The 16,997-nt window shown below is 39.8% G+C and overlaps 1 protein-coding gene across 1 annotated transcript in view; it reads right to left on the reverse strand.

The window, feature by feature from the left end:
• Positions 1-8,148, reverse strand: part of ppp1r16b (protein phosphatase 1, regulatory subunit 16B) — an 85,454-nt gene extending 77,306 nt beyond the window's left edge. The window contains exon 1 of the mRNA XM_084542805.1: positions 7,999-8,148. The gene's annotated coding sequence lies outside the window, so the exon portion shown is untranslated. The remainder of the gene's footprint in view (positions 1-7,998) is intronic.
• Positions 8,149-16,997: the final 8,849 nt, after the last annotated feature.

Consider the following 16,997-nt stretch of genomic DNA (forward strand, 5'->3'; position numbering starts at 1 on the left):
CTCTATTCTCCCAGCTGAATATCAATCAGTGCCACGCCAAAAGGCATTCAGAAAGCACATACCACTGCCAAGCATGCACAGTGCTCTGTGCATACTCTGCGCAATTAATGTTAGAAAATGTTCAGAATTTTTTTTCATCTGAATTTGGGATCTGCAGCAGTGCACAGCCACGGATAATTATGGGACAAATGTGGCTTGATTTTTATTGCAGCAGTTCATGGTAATGAACAAAGTATAATAATAATAAAGATACATTTTGCATTGTTAGGAATGATAAGATTGGAGTCAAACACTTGCTCCTCTGTACCAAATTTCTTTGAAAGCTGTTGACATGATATTTAAGACTTCCTCCAAACAGAACAGGAAAACATAACATCCTTAGAGGAGGTAATTAAATAGCTGGACTGAAATCCTGCAGGAACGGCAGAGAAACCATCGTGTCACCACATCTGTGGCACGTCTGCACTACCTGACCCTTCTGTAAAATTAATGCCGCAGCTCTTGCACGTGAGCATCATCCTCATCGTGTCTAGACACTCTAAAACATTTGATCTCTTTTGAGGTTTCCTAAAAGGAAGCTTCCAGATAAACTTGTGCTCACTCATGAATATTTAAACAGATACAGCTGTTACAACACTTTGAAGGGATGCTGCACTTAAGAAATTAGAGCAGAAGAGAATCAGCAACAGGATCACTGGTTTTAAAGACCATAAAACACTAGTGGTGTGCAATGTGCGTGTGTTTGTACTGAGGGTTTCGAGCAGTAAGCCAAGAAGTGCAAAATATAACACTTGCAGATGCATCTATGCTCACATTTACACAAGAGCACACACACACACACACACACACACACACACACACACACACACACACACAAATACCCTGCAAACTGCAGCCTTGGCACGGCAAGGCACAACCAAGCACCAGAGTGTGCAGTCAATTTTAGACCAATGGGTGCAGGGCGCAGACAGAGAGAGGCAAGACAGAGCAAACCAGACATTAAAGGGCCCATCTCAAACAGCACAGGGACAATTTATAAAAAAAAGAAAAGAAAAGCCTTCAAAAAGCATGGATACACACACACACACACACACACACCCAAACACACGCACACAAACACACAAACACACAGGCTGTTTCAACAACACTTTCAGTGTCTGGTGAATTTTGCCTTTGAAGCTCAACAGCTGTGTTCATCACATTCATTTTGCTCATCAGGGGAGGAGAATAAAACTCTTTATAGACAGTGACTATTTTAAGAGGCTTCACATACAGAATCTATTGTATTAGTACGTTTTGGTGCATTAAAGGAGACGTGTGTTTTTTGTCTGTTATGAAGAGACTTTTGTTGGACATTTCATGTGTACACAAGGATCCATGCACCAAAGCCAAACTAAAGCCACAGAGGCCTGCTGTGCTTTACACAACAATGTGAGGAAAAAACCTTTACAACACCCCCCCCCCAGCCAAACGCCTTCCTGAACACAGAGTGCAAGCCACCAGCTCTATGAGCTCACTTCCTGTTCACTGGCTTGCTTCACTGAATCGGGCTCGTCCGTCTGTTTCTGCAACAGATGCGTAACGCAGAAACACGCAACGAGCTAGAAATAGAGCACCGGGTCAAAAAAATAAGATGCAAAAACAGTGCGAGTCACAGGGGATACTCGATACGCACCAAAGACAGTAAAGACATGTTTTGCTTTAGCGACAGTAACACACTGTGCTGCTTGGACGTCAGTTCTGAAAAAACACAGTGGAAAGTAAAATGTGCCCTTTATGTAAACTAGGATAAAATAGGTTTGATGGAAGCTTGTTGACGTGGACTTTTTTTTAAAAGGTAACTACACCTTCAAATTCAGTTAGATCTCTCTCTGTGTGCATATTTAAATCCACAGATGAATAAAAGATCATTGAGTGTAGGAGGCCTCGTGGCAGGAAAGTGTTTAAAGCAGAGGGTCAGGGGACTCAGTGTAACCTGGACAGAGACATAGAGCTGAAGTCAGAGCTAACCTGCCATGACAAGCAACTCCAGATTCTTGTGTTCTCCAGTGGAAAGCCATGGAGACTGGTGGGGGAACAGATATGTGCACTTTGGGAGATTCACTGTGGAGGAGTGATGATACGCGGCTGTAGACGTTTATTGCTGTTAATGTTACTGAAATAACTGGAACCCACCACTGAATACGCCGCAGCTATTGACCTGATCCTAGTGTCGCGTTAACTGCCAGCGGAGAAGAATAAATCTCATTCATGTTCAATGTCATTTAACAGCACTTATCTGATGTAATGAATTACTGCAGCCATGTGCCAGAAGCATGTAAATGTAAATCAGCTTTACTGGCCCAGTATGTATACACACACACATGGTATTTGTTCTCATCCATGTGCAGAGTTTCAGGGCTCTTACAATCCATTTGATTACAAATGTAAATTGCAAAAGGCTTAATGTGTATTTCCTCTAAAAGTTAATGTGATGAGTTTTATATGGTGGTTAAAGCCCACGTGCCTGTTAGAGTAGAAAAAGGCCACATGCAGGTTGTGCAGTGGCTGCAGGGATGGATAAAACTCCTTAATGAGACTAAAGTAATTTTGTTTCACATTGTAGATACAACAATTTAATACATATTCTTAAAAAAATCCATGGAGGGACTATTTATTGATAAAATAACCACACTCATATGTTCCTTCAACAAAAGTATCACAGTGATTCTCTTAAATTACTACAATTTCATAAAACTGAACCTTCGATTAATGTTCAACGCAGCCCACAATGTCCTTATGTATCTGGTGGAACGACATCCACTTATATCGCTCAGGACAAACAGGTTAATACGCTACTGTCCCCTCTCTTTACTTCCTGAAAGTTTTAAACATGAAGATGGTTTGAAATTGATCAGCATCTCATAGTTAATATATTATTAATGTTTAACGCTCTTACATAAGTGAAACTAAAAACCACTTACGTGAAAACTAAAACAGGGTTTTAACTGAACAATGAAACATTTGCAAATTAAGACCTTGGCAGACAAACCTGCAGCCACAGGGGCAGATCGATCGGGACTACATGGTGCTAAAGGGGCCGGAGCTCTTCTCTACAAGACATTAATGTTTGTGGTTTTATCCTCTCAGCGAGCGGTCACACGAGGGGTTCAGATATCCCAGCATGCATCAGCAGGGGATCCGCCATTATGTCAGCTGATCACTTAAGCATTTACTCGGCTCAAACCCGCGACTTCAGAGGAAATCCGGAGAACGTAATGTAATGTCTGCTCTCCTCTTAATGACACAACTGAAAATGAATTGTGCTGCAGCAGAGACAGAGGAATCAGAACTAAGTCATACTGGAGCGACTAGCAGTAATAAGTACATCAACGTGTTAACTAATCATGATATTGTTCCACATTCTTGGGGGTTTTTTTGTATTTGCTTGTTTTCTTCCATGTTTTTAGATGTAGACTGAATATATTTGGTCTGTTGGTTGGACAAAATAAGAGATTTTAACACACCTTCTGCTTTTAGGAATTTGTGACGGACATTTTTCAGTAATTGGCAAATCAGTCAGGGGCTAAAACATACAAGCTGTTCACTCAGTGTGTGTGAAGCCAGATACATCTGACCAACATTCATCCTCTGATAATCTGGGCTCTCCCACAGTACCACACCACTCACTCTCAAACCAAATCAAATCAACATTAAGGTCAGGACAGAACACAACAAGTGTGTATCAGGACTACTCAAGAAAGGGGGATGTGCACTTTGAGGGCTTATAAGTAGGCTTGATAGTTGCCCTGAGATTTGCCTGTCTCAGTATTAAGGCCGCAGATTAGCAGGCAGTGCCCAGGTTTGCTAGCTGTAATCAGAACACTGATCTTGTATAATCGCTTTTCAATAGTCAGCTAGCACACTGGCTCTCAGAGAAGACATCTTAATCAGCAGGAGGTCAAGAAACAGATTTCCGATTCAAATAAAGAAAATTTGTATTTTCAAATTAAAAAATGTGATTCAACAACTTATTTCAAGGTTCTACTTCTGTGCTGACTTGCTCTGATGCGAACCACCGCTCCAAGTCGTATTTAAGGATAGAATGAGGCTGATGTCTTTGAGTCTGCCTCCAGGGCTGCTGCTGCTGCTGTTTCAATATTTTATGAGCAACAGCCAAATCACAGTGTTGGAATAATTAAACATCAGTTAGGATACAAAACTACAGAGAATATATTATGGAGGCAGCTCATCAGTGAAGAGGGAGCAGAGAAGGGGCTCCTCAGAGATCACAGGCGGCTCAGTCAGACGCTCGGGGGAATCCAAATTTGCACAGTGTACAGCCTAATGATTTATCGCCTCAAATATCTGAGCTGGTTTTAATGTGGAGGAGTGCGAAGGTAATGTGGCTACATGCATTTATGAATATAATGACTGTTACTCTACACTTGACTGCATATTTGGAAAGATATTAGTCTTGAAAAGAGCATGACTCTAATACTCACTTAATATATAATGATGGATGAACCCTTCATGATGTCAGACATATGGGTCCTGAATAGAGGTTTTGAAACTCAGCGTAGTGGCTCTGGCAGTCATCATCTTTGCAGTGCCTGACTGCGCCTAACTTCCAGCTAATTTAAAAATGGGCCAAGAGGTCACTCAGAACAGCCATTCCCTAAATTATGCATAAAGTCTTGATATAATTTAAATGTGTGAGTTATATCTAAGTTAACTGTTGTTATGAATAGGGCAAGTAAGCTGTAGAGACCAAACCCATTTTGGGTTGGACATGTGTACATTGAGGCCTACGTGCATTGACTCGTGTTTGGAGAGAGCCCCGAGTGGTCATTTGAGGAACTGCGGTTTTTGCCACTTCTACATCAGCCTTCATTTTCTGGCTCTATAAAATCGCTTCAAGTTAAATATTTTACAGAGCACTCATAAAAATGATCAGAGCAGAAACAGTCAATCCCATTTTATAAAGACTGAATGTAAAATCCAATCCAAATTCTTTCAATTTCTTAGCTTCAAACTGTTTTACATATTAAACCTGAAACACTGAGATTTTAAGAACTAATAAACGAGCCGATATGTAACTACAGATTATATTCGTGATTAATATATTTGTTATGAAATTGCTTAAATAATGATTTTTTCATTAAATAGCAAAGAAAAGAATCTGAATTTCACAACAGGGCAGCCATAATGACGGAATTTTATTGAGGAACAAAATTTCTAAAAGACTCATTTACACATTTTTTCCTTTTTTTGTAGCATCAGTATCAAAAAGATGCAAAACCTTGCAGCGTGCTGTTTTGCACCACAGAATTTAAATTGTACACCTCTGCTTGTTTGTTTGTGACCTTTCAATGCTGATGACAGCTGCAATAACCTGAAAGCAACAACTGATGGCCAAAACAGATAAAAAAAAAAAAAAAAAAAAAAAAGGGGTTTTATGCTCCCAAACGCTTCTCAATTTGTTTTTCTGACTCATGTTCAAAAGAAAACGACTGCCTTCGCTGTCAGGCTTGCTGTTTCGTTTTTTTCGGGGCTTTCCTGTTACCCATCGCACACTGGTGCAGTAAACATACAGAATTTTACACTTGCACTTTGTCTCTGTGTAAGCACACCGTATGCAGCTTGTAATGTTGACTACATGTATGGAGCATCAAAGTGTGGGGTACAGATACTCAAAACCATTATCAAAGAACTACAGGAAATGAAGGCCGGCTGTGACAAAGACTAAATCCAACGGGCAATCTGCACCTGCATGAAAGCAAATAACCCTTCATACCAGCAGGTGGCAGTAGTCTGTACTTGTCATTAAAAGGAGAAACTTCAAGAGCTAATATTAGCCGGGTGGCTAGGAAACTGGGAAGGGCTACCAACTCATACAGAGCTGGTCCCTCCTGAATCATGCTTTATTCATTCTAAATGAAAAACGTTTGTGCATTTGAAAGTTTAGATTAGATAAACATGTAGTTTGAGAAGAGCCTTTTGTTTGCCCTTTTAACTTTGTTGTTTTGTTTGTTTTTATTTGCTTCTCTTCACATGGACTAGTTTTCTAAGCTGATCAGACAATCAGAGTGATCTCTCTCACCAATACACTAAAGGCAACATGCTGACTCAGCTTAAAAGCTGCACATAAGCAACACATGTCAACTAAAACCAACCTATACACTGTATAGATCTTCTCTGAGCCTTGTGCATACAACACAAAGGTAATCGAACTACAATCTAGACTCACACATGTGATGCTGACCTGCAGGCCATTTGCAGGTATGTGTATGTCTGCATGCACAGATACCACTGTCATATACTTACATGTACGTATGTGCAGCAGCTGAACACGCGTGTGGGCAGATCATACTGTCGCTCTAACATGAGCCGACAGCCAGTGCAGACACAGAGATGAAGAGCAGGACGAGCGCTCAGTACGTCTCAACTCATGAAACATTTAAAGGCCAACACAGCCAGGCGAGGATCACACCTGTATTTACAAAGTGTACATCTGGCTCAAACTGAGACCATCACAGCCGATGACGTGTAAACATGGGACAGTGCATTAGTGCCTGAGAGCCGCACTTCTGGCACACTTCTGATGCTATTATGATAATGAGGGTTGGACAAATCTCTGACAAGGTCTGGTCTGTCTTAATACAGTTGGTTGTTGTAAGAAAATAAAACAGCAGCCATTTTGATAATATGTTACTCATTTATCTATAAAACTACACACAATTAATTCACTGATTCAAGCTGCTTGTCTGAGTGTTTCTTGCGCTTCTTCTGTTTTATATCACTGTGAACGGAATTTCTTCGGACTGCTAGCTGGGCGTTAGCATCAATCACAGTAAATACTGAATTACAGTAATCCAAAATGGGAGGAGACCATAGCTTAACTAATACTCACTGCAGATCTGCAACACTTACGTCTGTTTGTATAAAACAAAAGTCACCTTGCTTTGAACGTGTGTGGGATGTTTGGCAGCTTTGAGTTGATGGAGAATATAATTAGCGGATTAACTGATAATAAAAATAATTGTTCGTGGCAGCCTTTCAAGGAAATTGCCAGGTTAAGCTTCTGAAGGTTAGTGTGTGTCAATGTGAATTGAATATTTTTTGTGGTTGGACAGTATATTGACAGATTTTTAACTAATTTCGCAATAAAAAGGGTCAAATATGTGTCGGCTTTGACCTTTACTTTGAGAATTTGCTGGTTGTTGTACAGTTTGTTGCACAACACAAGCAATTTGCAGACACCAGTTGGTGCTCTGATGGGATTTATTTTTTTTTTTTTCATTTTTATTTAGCTTTTCTGGACTAAATTATAAGTGAAGTAAATAAAGCATTGATAAAAGACACAAAATCACATATTCAGAAGGGACAAAGTCATTTAAAAGTGTCGACTGGGTGCACATAGATGCATTTCCCATTCAAAACTTGAGTGTAGCACTCCGCTCCTCCCATCAAGAAGCCCAAACATTCAGATTTAGAGCTTTGCTTTTACGGGACAGAAACTTACAAAGTCGAGGCATAATACATTTCAGCGGCTCCAACCATTTGAAACAATGCTTAAGTGTCCCAGCAGCCCACACACTCACAAAGTATGAGGGAAACACTGTAGCGGCTGCAGGAGAAGCCATGTGTAACGTTACAGCGGGCGTAATGGTAACATCCAAGAGGAGATGTTAAAGCCTTCCCTGCTAATCTCAAAACCGTGTGGATTTTCAGGGCTCCAGCAGCGGAAGCGACGCTTTTCGCCGCTTTAATTACAAGATGATAATCAATCTGGTGACCCGCCGAAAAGCGCTAAAGTGAGAGCTCCCAACAAGCAACCGCCGGACATGCCTCCTCCTCCTGCCCGCCTGCCTGTCTCCCTGCTGCCGCTTTTCCTCTCTTCTGAGAAAAATCCCCTTCTTCCTCCTGGTTTAGTTGCCACCGGTCCACACTTCAACCCCCTCACACACACACACAAAAAACAAAAAACTAGAAACATGTCTAAATTTCTGCACTCACCTCAGTCCCGGTGCAGATGTTCACACGGAGGGGAGAGAGACCCGGAGAGCCGACAGTGATATCCAGGAGGTTTAAACTTGTCCCGTTAGTAAAGATACGGCAGCGCTGTAAGAAAAGCTCAGTGTGTGTGTGTGTGTGTGTGTGTGTTTGTATATGTGTGTGTGTGTGTGAGAGAGAGAGGGAGTCTGCAGAGTCTCTCTCTCTCTCTCTTCGCTCCAGCACCAAGTCACTCCTCGGGGGCGGGGCTGAGCGGGAGGAGGAGACTGAAGCAGCCGAAGTGGATGGCAGGGGTGCGAAAAGTGGGGCCCCGAGGTGGCCGGTGCCCCTCCGCAAAGATTCCATATTGGACTGCCTGCTACATTCAACTCTAGTTTCACACTAGTTTTACCTGTGGGACCTCTAGTAATTTGTAATAATTGGGAAGGGTCGTCTGTAATCTTAATCCAGTGCGAATCGTCCATGTCCGTAATTTGTAAAGTATAAATCACATCGCAAGTTATGAATCCAATGTGAATCCTCATTTCTGTAATTTTGGCATTTGTTTTAATTCTTTCAAGAGTTTTTCTTTTTTTTTTTTGATTAGCACTTTTTTTTTCTATCTTTTGTCACTTGAGTATCGTGAAGGGTTGCGTTATAAGTCCAAGTTTGGACAGCTGTAGGGTGCAAAGTCAACACAAAAATCGCAGAGGATGGTGAGAGTCGATGACATGCGTGGCAGTATATTTAGATGTGTTGGATTTTATCAAATCAAGCGTTAATGTGTGCATCACATCTCTAAAGGCGGGGCAGATTTAAATAGTGCCAGATAGTTTGTAAATACTCCCCCGAGGATCAACACAGTCTCATCACATCATGTATTATTTTTTGCTCTCAAATGTATGGTATTACCTCTGATGTGTAGAGGAGTGTAGTGAAAAGTAGCATCATAGCCATGGAGTAAATATGAACAAAACACGGAGTTAGCTTTTCCCATGCAAATGCACCACAACTTACTGAATGAACGTACTGAATGCGGAGAACTGCTACCTCAATTTCGTTGTATTCTGTACAATGACAAAGTGATTCTGATTCTGATAGAGGTGTAACTTCTAAGTCACATGACGTCCCCAGGTAATATTAATCCCGTCTGAATAGGACTTAAATCTGTTAACCATCTTGTAAAGTCTAGAAATCAGTTGTGCTTTTCTATATGTTTAGATCTATTTGCACAGGGTTAGTATTACCTTATGGGGACGTCATGTGACTCAGAAATGACCCCCTACGTCTGAATTTCGTGTTTATCATCTGCACGGGATGAGTAAACTCTGTGTTTTACTCAAATTTACTGACATTTTCTCTGGCTATGATGTGTCTGCTACTTTCAGCTTCCGCTCCACTACACGTCAGAGGTAATATTATGCCATTTATACCTCGAGTCTTTTTGACAGCTTTTAATTTGTGATGTGATTCTTACTTTACAAATTACAAATCACACAATTATTACACATTACTAGAAGGGCCCCTAGTAAAACTAGTCCAGTGCAGGTAGGACTTGTTTTTTTCCAAGGCCTTGTTCAGACCTGATATTAACATGTGCATCACAAGTGGCCACCTAAAAGTACAGGTGTGAACACACCAGGGATGTACATTTGAGTTCAGGCTGCTCCTCATGGAGGAGGTCTGGGCCACTTGTGACCACATTCCTTTAGTAGTGTGAACACACAATATGTCCTGTTCATATTGACCGCCTACTCAGCTGACGTCCTTTTGCATGAGTGACTTTTTTGACTCATTCATTCAGAAAAACAACAACACACTGGGTCAATTATAAATGATCGCCAGTAAATGTAGCGTTGTTCATGTTGATGTATGTGAAATAGCCCTGTGGAGTTAAGCTACTGTATTTCTCAATAATGAGTGGTGTCTTTATTTACTTTTACTACTAAAGATTTTTCTTCTACAAACAGCACAGCAGCGACATAACTCTGTATATAAAGGCATCCATTGTTTGAGTTATAATGTGAGCTGTACGTCTCTCTAAAATACCTACAATCACTGCAGAAATAAATAAGTGAATAATAACTTTTTCTGTGTGCTTTCAGAATGTGAGAGAGACTCTCAACCAATTGCTGTTGTTCCTATGATTTGTATCACGTCTCCATGTCGGGGCGTACACAAAACAAACAGCGCTTGTTGTGGTACTGAGATAGGTAGAGCTCCATTAGAGACAGTAGCTGTTACAATATTCCAATCATTTTGATGTATGTTTGCATAAGGAGTGCAAAACTGAGACTGACTTCCAAGTGGTGGCTCACAAATCATGTGGAGAGGCATTTTAAGGCCAGGTGCGACCACGCATTCTTAAGGATGGGTACTTGTGATCCAATCACTCAGGACACTTGCTAATACAAGCTCTGACCAGGGCCTTTGTTTTATTCTAACAAATGCTGACAAGTGGGTTTATGGTCAAATAAAGCAAAACTTATGCTTCTGTAATGGATCTACCCTGTGTCGTACAGCATATTATGTAGATTACTGTGCCAGATCAGGGAGCATTGAATGCACCGCCTCACTTGATCTCATTTGTCAACAACAGTATGTTAGCTAATGTTAGTCTCGAGGCCTGGAATGTGTACAGGTTGCTAGCTATAAAAACGGTTCCATTCACACACACATACACCGATATCAATTATTCATAGCACCATCATAGGTCCTGCTTTCTGTTCTTTTTAATAAATCATTTAATAATTTGATTTGCAATAAATAATTTAATTATAGTCAAATGTTTGCTTGGCGCAGCCTGTTGATTCACACATGCAGTCGCACAGGCTTGGGTTTTCTAATGCAATGCACTTAATGAAAAGACCATATCACTTGGGCCTTGAGTGCTATAGACCAGATAAGTACACCGTACATACATTGACTCTGTGAATCAAGGTGATTCAGGCCTTTCATCAAAGGATCTTAAAGAGCGTCCCAGATGCTTTCAGCTGCCCCACATTTGGCACAAGGAACACATTTGCATTATTCCAAGTGTGATATCTGCATTCTCTTTGATGATACGACACTTTTGGCATCTCAAAATGGGACTGGATGAAGATATAGCGTATTGGCCTTTATATTGAAATACAATGCCTAGGTGTCAGCTGTAAAAAGGGTTCACGCATTACTCTAGTTTGTCTGAGTTCATTATATTTCCTCCATGTTGTTCACATTCATAACCTTTGTTTATTTTCTAGTCACTTTATTAAAAAACTATATTTTATCCTACACATAATATTCTTTAATATTCTAGTGTGGGCCCAAGTTGCACTACTTTACTGTTTTTCTGACAACTCATATACTGTATACGTCAACACACTTGGCCTATAAAGCATTGTTGTACATTAGCAAATAGTGAATTATTTAATACCTCCCAACTCTTGCTTTGCAGATCTCTTTGTAACTTTACTATATATTCAACTAAGCCATATTGGCAAAGCAATATTTTTTCCCATACTTTATATTCTATTTATTATTTAGCAGTATTTTTACATTTCATAATTCCCTCGAGGTGCCAGAAACACACTGAAGCTTAAAATGAAATTAGTGTTGTGTATGTACTGCTCTCCGGTGAGACAGTAGATCTTTGAAGAGAATGTGATTCATATGAAAGGTTCCTCTTCCACTCTTTGGGATTTCCTCTTTTCATTCAGGTGTCTTTTGTCTATCTACATCCCTTTTCGATTCTAATTCTCTCTCCTCGTTTTTGCTTTTACTCCTTTGCCTTTTGTCTTGATGTGGTCATTGTTTAAATAATCATCCACCTACTGCATGAAGTCAGTTGAGCATAATTTCCTTTCCATTCGAGGTGAAATGACTCCTTAAAATTCAGTGTTTTTAAGGGAGCGTTTTAAAGATCAGGTTAAACTATTATGTGTGCTGGTACCTGTGAAATGCAGGATATCATAATGTTAAGGCTGTGTTTGAATACTAGCATGCAATGATGGAAATAGAAAAATGAATGTGTGAAGTAAGATTTAAAGAAATAATTTTAAATGTGGCTACAAGCTATAAAGTAGTTTATGAAATAAAATGTATATATTACAACTTTGTACACATGGAGCTTGGTGAAAAGGAACCTTTAAAGAAATACATTTAACATTAAACACAGTGGCATCCTGATTGCATTTACTGTTAACATAATGATGTGCTAGACGAGGCGTGATGTCTACAGCATTTAGAGGACAAAGTTCACTGTGCTAATGACACGGACTCTGGCTCGGCACCTCCACATGTCTACAGTATGTCCCAGACAGTGAGAGCAGACATTGCCAGTGACCACACCAGTCAAAGGTCCTCAGGATCAACAAAGAGCATGAATTACTTAAGGTGTTTCTCTTTTCTATTTAATTATTAATCATTCGAAGACCAACTGGGACAAGGTTTCAAATTTGCACTTGTAAGAAAGAAAAGTCTTGGGAAACAAGCACACACATGTTGCCCAAAAGCCATGGATAAAATGGGGAAATAAAACCTTAACACCACACACTGTAAACTGAGTATCTGGGTCAGAAATATTTGATGGAGTAACATATTGGTTCACACATGCCCCCTTTTCTCCTCTTAACCCCAATCTTCCTGGTCCCCTGGTAGCTGGAATGGTGAGCAGGCTTTAGACGCCACTCTTTACATATTTCATGGATTTGCCCCACTTCTCCTGTGGAGTAGAAAGAGGTGGTTGTTTTGTTGATGGTGGCATGAAACAAAGCCCACAAGTAACACTAGGGATTAGGATCAAGTCTTGTCTGAGTCCCTCAGGTTAGTGTTCAGATTTTCTGGAGCCATTTTGGGGAACTATATATTAGGACTGATGCCAATCTTATGTCCGTGTTTGAAATTAGTCTTGGGAAATGCTCCTAATCACTTTCTTAGTAAGAATTAGATGATAGAATTGTTGCCAGCTCTTATCTGTGTGTTAAATATGAAGATATATTCTGGCAGCTAGTTAGCCTAGCTTAGCATGACAACATGAAACAAGTGGAAACGACTAGAAGCCCAGGAAGTTACTTGGAGGAAGTAATCTGGTCCTGTAACCACCAGAGTAGTCCAACTTTTTTTGGAAATGCTCCTATTCACTTTCTCGCCGAGATTTAGAAGACTGATGCAAAACTCAAACCTGTGCTCAGAAAATGTTAGGTCATTACAACATTAGATCAACAGGAAGTTAGTTTAGCATAAAGGCTGGAAACAAGGGGGAAAAGCTGGAAGTCCAGGAAGTTACTTTCAGGAAATGGTGTGATGGAATAACATATTGACCAAGCAACACATAGTGTGTTTATGTGTTAGGCTTGTTACCTCTGCAGAGGGCCAAGATAGTTGTTTTCTGTCTTTATGCTAAGCTATATGCTAACCATTTTTTTATTGTTCAGTGAACAGACAAGAGAGTGAAACCTTTTCATCCAAGTCTCAAAAGGAAAGCAAATGCAGGTATTTCCAAAAATCTTGATGTGTTCTTTTAAATAGATGCTGGTTGTTGTTTGCTTGAAAATGATTAATCATATTATGAAGCACTGGATTTAAAAGTGTGTTTTCCAGTGAGACAATTTCCTCCAAGAATCCTTATGGTTTGAATAAGTAGGCAGGCAATGATGCTGCAAATCTCCTCCTGAAGGTGTGTCTCAGGAGACAATGTTTCTTTGTGACACTATTAAAAACTGCATTATAAATCAATACACAGCATGTCTTTCTGCAGAGATCCACCCTCTCTTTTATGCATCTATCTCCTATGGATGTTGTGAAGACTGGATCAGTGCCAAGTAGCTGCCACAAGAGTCCATATTGTCAAATCCCCCCATTAAGATATTAACTCATCAACGAGGATGGAGTATGCTCTTATTATCAACCACTTAAAAGTTTTCTTTCGATCAATTGTATATCAATCTGTCTGTTATTAATCATAATGTAACAGAAGTGTTTGTGCCCTGCCCTTCGCAAGAAGAGCGCCGCAACTTATAGCGCTGAGCTGGCTCCTGTGGTTAACAGCATAAAGTGAACGAATAGGGCTGTCAGTACCATAATGGACTGGAGGACACTTGAGCGTTGGAGTGGATGTAATATTTAATATGCTTTCCACCACATTTACAGCACTTTATGTGTTTTGTGTTAGAAATTAACTCAATTTCACGAAAAGCATGTTTACGTGTCTCTTTTTACATCCAGTAGAAAGCAGTGGTAGACTGTAATCTTTGCTCATGACTTGTAGATCAGTGTTTCTGTATAGTTCTGCTTTACGCTGAAACGTTTTAGAGGAACATTGCCCAATAGAATATAAAGTAGCAGATAGTGGTTTCACCTCCACTGCGGTATGGTTTCCTGTTTACTCATAAATCCATTAACACTAATAATACTGTAATTTGATAGATGATAAACGACACATAGGAGACGTTCTGTTGCATAGTGTGTCCTTTCTTTTGATAAGTCAAAATTTATTTTACTTAAGTACGATTTTAAAAGCAATTGATACTGAATGTTTTTACATTTTAGTTTTACTACTTTTCTTGAAGAAGATCCAAGTCCAAATGTAACATTCAAGTGGATTATCCTCCAGAAAGAAAAGTTTGGTCTTTTGTTTCCCTCTTTACCTTCACAGCTTTCAGGCAACTGTCTCTCCGTCAACAAGTGCATCCTTGAAGATTTCTTACCTTGCTAGTTCTGAAAAGTACCCCCCCCCGACCAGTCTGTCTTGCCATTCAAGAAGTTTCTGTGCTAAAAGCCTTTTTCTACTCCAACCACAGTTCTTTCTGTAAGTCATATTTCCAAAGCTAATGAATTTGAAACAGGCAGTTTCTGCCCATCCTGGATTTCTAATGTCACTGAAGAATATACAAGAGGAAGAGAACAACATTAAGTACTTGGCCATTTTCTATCCTGATTGGTTTACTGAAGTGATAATGTGAGATTACCTTTTTTCAGCTAAGCCTGCCCTCCTTAAACAGCAAATAGTACAAAAACATAAACAGAGCTCTCTCAAGTAAACTTATCAGGGCCGTGATTTAGGAAACAGGAAAACAGTGTTTTTCTTTCAAGCAGCACATCCCTCAAAGAAACAAAACTGACTGTGGAAAAACTACAGTTCTGATTTTGGAAATGACATTTCAAAACCTGTACCCAACAAAAAGCAGTTGACAGTTGACATCATTCCACAGTGAAGATCAAACATCCAAGTGAAGTAACGATCAGCAAAACGGATAAGAGGGCACCTTACCGCTCGAACAGAACCTCAAAGCAACGTACTTGAGTGCACATGAGTGCCTATGCACCATAAAGATGTAAATGTGGCAATTGGAAATGACACATGTTGTCCCTCAGCTCCAACTGGGGTTGTATCTCCTGCAACCAGAGCCTTTTTCAGTAGCAGACAGGCTGTGAATGCACCAAGCTGACTGTGGCATTAATGAAAGAAGTAGTAATTGTGCACAACTGATCTCTTGTTCCTGGTCACTCTTGCAAACCATCGGCATCATCCAGCTTCATTACCTCTCAAATTCACAATCATCTGGTTGTTAAATTACTTTTATTGAACGTGGAGAATTTCTGAATGTTTAGTTGTTAAAATAAATCTCCATGTTTGCTTTATTCGGTCTCCTTCTAACTCCTGACCACACACATATTTCTACTACTACTACACTACCAGAGAGAAAAATTACATAAGCCACTGACCTAAAAACATAAAACCCTGATGACGTTTTTTGGAGTCAACGGTGGTGCATTATTATTTATTTTTTTCTGCAGAGATTCTGCTGCGCAAACAATTCTTCTGTGAACCAAAAAAAACACAGTGTCATCATCGCAGCCCAAGGAAAGAGAGTTCAAAAATAAGCATGCTTCTTGGGAGCACTTACACACAGATTATTTGAATATTGCTGATGTCTCATATGGGTGGAATCATGCATTTGGCAGCTGGAAGAAAGCTGTCCAAGCACAATGAAGGCGTCGACTCTGATTTTGGAAAGATTTATTTTCGTGTTTTCTATTGTAACATTGTACTCTTTTGTATTGGCAGTGCCTCTGTGCACAATAAATAAATAAATCAGTTTTAGAGCAGAATTATGGTGTGTGTAGTCAGATCCTTTACTCAGGTAAAAGTACCAGTACAGCTATGTAATAGTAATGCTCAATTACTATTGAAAATATTGCTTAGTATTGCAATACAAAGTCTGCATTCATTTATTCATTGACATGAGTTCCTTTTGCTCTTGTATCTGATCTAGGTAGCATTAATTATCTATACAGTTTAGAAGTCAAGCATCCTAATCTTTTGGGCTCGGGTGAGAAGCAACATCTTGGTAGAGAAAAAACTATATTGTGCACAAAGATTTTAGATTTTATTTGGGCTGAAATGTTGATTGTTTGAACCTCTTTAGGGGTTAGCGGTGTTAAGAACTGCTCAGAACTCATAGACATCTCCTAATGTGAAAAGCAACAAATAACTGTAGTTGATAAATTGTGGGTAAAATGTCGATATATGCTAGCATAGAATTCAAGTGAAGTACTGAAGTAGAGTACTTTAGCAAAATGTACTTTGTTATTGACTACCCCTGGCTGTAGGCTTCGCATTCAGTCTGTCTCTGCCTCTTAAACAGAATATTGAGCTCCTCTCCATTCTGCTTTAGCAGTCAATGATTATCACACATTCAGTGCGTCATGCTGAGAGGAACAATATTGCAGTTCTAAAGGAAGTCCTGAAGGTCTAAGCTTTCTTTTTGAGGAATTGACACTAAACCACCAGATTATGCTGTGATTCCTCTTTGGCAACATAGCTTCATTCTCTTTCATCTGCATTGACTGCAGTAAAAATCCATTTCCTCTGGCTACTTTTTTCTTGTTGGCACAGTGTTGCTCTCTCTTGCATATTGTGCCAGTAACTGACAATGCTCAAAACACAAATCTATGTATAGATCGTGACCAAGACGTCTTTGCTTTTCTGGCAATACTGTATGGAGGTTGCTTTCCCTATTTCAATCTGTGCAAAAAAAATA

Source organism: Chelon labrosus (assembly GCF_963514085.1).
Source record: "Chelon labrosus genome assembly, chromosome: 4".
In the NCBI taxonomy this organism is placed as follows: domain Eukaryota; kingdom Metazoa; phylum Chordata; class Actinopteri; order Mugiliformes; family Mugilidae; genus Chelon; species Chelon labrosus.